Source organism: Alligator mississippiensis, chromosome 2 (assembly GCF_030867095.1).
Source record: "Alligator mississippiensis isolate rAllMis1 chromosome 2, rAllMis1, whole genome shotgun sequence".
Lineage (NCBI taxonomy): Eukaryota > Metazoa > Chordata > Crocodylia > Alligatoridae > Alligator > Alligator mississippiensis.
In genome coordinates, this window is record NC_081825.1 from 246,259,040 (window position 1) to 246,261,758 (window position 2,719).

Genomic DNA, 2,719 nt, shown 5'->3' on the forward strand with positions numbered 1-2,719 from the left:
TGCACAGAACCAGCACATGACATAGCCTGTTATATTTTTAAAATACCAAAGAGAAACAAATCGGATGTTTATATTGAATTGACAAGTCTTTACTTATAGCATGCATCCTTGTGGAATTTATAATAGAAATTCACCCACTAGTCTTTTTAAAGTACACTTACATTTTATAATACTCAGTTGTGCTCAATATTTAGTTCTGTTATGTGCATTATCCTGCTGAATGATCAAATTAAATGCAAACTAGAATTTGAATGTCTGCAAACATTGGCAAGAATCTGCAGCTAAATTTAGATGGAAGATTTGCAGTGTCTGTTGTTTTTCCTATTCATTTTAGATGGGTAAATTGTAAAAATGTGTAGGAATCTGACCTGATTTTCTTTTCCCCTTCTTGTCTAGGTTTGCAAGGCATGCCAGGGGACTACGTATCTCAGGGTGGTCCTATGGGTATGAGTATGGCACAGCCAAGTTACACTCCTCCCCAGATGACCCCACACCCTACTCAATTAAGACATGGACCCCCAATTCATTCATATTTGCCAAGTCACCCCCATCACCCAGCCATGATGATGCACCGAGGACCCCCTACCACCCTGGAATGACCATGTCAGCACAGAGCCCCACAATGTTAAATTCTGTAGACCCCAGTGTTGGTGGACAGGTTATGGACATTCATGCCCAATAGTATAAGGGAACTCAAGGGAAAAAAAGAAAAAAACTATTTTAAGACTTTTTGAACTTTGACCAGATGTTGACACTTAATACGAAATTCCAGACAGCTGTGATTATTTTTTACTTTTGTCATTTTTCATCAACAACAGAGGACCAACGAAACAAGAACGCAAATGTGAAATCATGGGCTCACTGAAACAATTATGTCCATGTACAGATCCTCTGGGGAAAAAAAAAGACTCCAAGAGTTATAACTACTGTAGTATAAATATAGGAACTAAGTTAACTTGTACATTTCTGTTGATCACTCCGTTATGTTGCCTCAAATAGTTTTAGAAGAAAAAAAAATCCTTGTTTTCCACACTATGTGTGTTGTTCCCAAAAGAATGACTGTTTTGGTTCAGCAGTGAAGTCACTATCCATGAAAGACTACAGTATATTTCAGACCTGTTTTGGCCAGTGAGAAAAGAACTACCCTGGAGATGAAGATGAAAAGTCTTGCTGGGTCTCTCATCACTCAAAAGACAGTTCCAAGAAGGCCTTGCCATCCCCTGGTTTTGTTCATAAATGTGTCCTTTAGTTTCAAACAGATCTTTATAGTTTGTGCTTCATAAGCCCCATTCTCCCCCCTTTTTTTGGACTCTTCTTCAAAGAGCTTGCAGGTGAAGATTTAAAAGACAGAGCAGGAGCTTCTTCCGGTAGTTCTGAGCCTTGGCTTTGGACAAAACAAAACTAGAAGTTGGGCAGCTTTCCTCAATGAAAGATGTTATTAATGGTCTTTGCACCAAACCTAGAACTTTATCATGAACTCAAACCTTGGGAAAAAAGCAAGAGAATACTGTAACAAACTTCGTACAGAGTTCAGTCTATTAATTGTTTCATGTTAGATATTCTATGTGTTTACCTCAATTGAAAAAAAAAGAATGTTTTTGCTAGTATCAGATCTGCTGTGGAATTGGTATTGTATGTCCATGAATTCTTCCTTTCTCAGCACGTGTTCCTCACTAGAAGAAAATGCTGTTACCTTTAAGCTTTGTCAAAATTTACATTAAAATACTTGTATGAGGACTGTGACGTTATGTTTTAAAAAAAAAGGTGTTAAGTCACAAAATGCGGTAATAAATATTTCATTTTTGATTTTTTGTTAGGCTTTTGTGTTTTTAATCATACTTAGGAGAAAATACTTCTGTTAGGCATTTCCCCAACTAAGATGTAAATCTAACCAACAATTCTGAAAATAATATTGGTAAAATAACACTAAGCCAAATAGCACTAACAATAATCTTAGACAACATCTGAGGTTTTAATTGATTCATGTGTGTATGTATACACACATATATAATGACGCACCCACCCACATGGAGATAAACAACCAACCCACATATAACTTCATCAGATTATATTTTTATAACCATAGTAATATTTCATTGCTATATTTAGATCTGAAGAGTTGGGTGTATTGGTCTATAGCTAGGACCTAGTAAAATAAAATAGAGATAAGGAATGGTTGTAGCACAGGGCTGAGCGGTTCAGAGGATTTAAGCAGGCAAGCACATTGCTGATGTGAATGCAAGGTTTGCCTGCATAAAGACAACAGAATCTGTCTCTTGAAAGAGAAGAAAAAAAAAAAAGAAAAAAAAGATTCCACCAATTAATTAGCCAAAAACGTTAAATGTAAGTAAAATAAAATTAGATGCTAAATAACTGTCAGGAGGAGGAGGATTTTATTTACCCACAGTACCCAATACTTGCAGTGCTTTGAAGTAACTACATTGGGGGGGGGGGTAGGGGTGACCCTATTTTCTAACTCTCAAGAAACCATTCCTGTTGGAAATTGGATCTTCTCTTAACACAGTCAGTGGAAATTTTCTCATTACTTCCCTGAGAACAGGATCAGGCTCCAATAGGAGGGGAAGGATCCAGTTTTGTTATTGATCTCTGTTTCTGGGAGAAAAATTACCTTCATTATCTTAAACTTTCTAGGAAACAAATGTCACCCGTTTGCATATTTGTAAATGTTTAACTTTTTTTCCCCCTCCATCTGGCTGGT

The 2,719-nt window shown here is 36.7% G+C and overlaps 1 protein-coding gene across 2 annotated transcripts in view; it reads left to right on the forward strand.

The window, feature by feature from the left end:
- MEIS2 (Meis homeobox 2) overlaps nucleotides 1-489 on the forward strand; it is a 213,580-nt gene extending 213,091 nt beyond the window's left edge. For both annotated transcript variants that reach the window (XM_019496204.2, XM_014596311.3), the window contains one exon: nucleotides 397-489. The gene's annotated coding sequence lies outside the window, so the exon portion shown is untranslated. The remainder of the gene's footprint in view (nucleotides 1-396) is intronic.
- The last annotated feature ends 2,230 nt before the right edge of the window (nucleotides 490-2,719 follow it).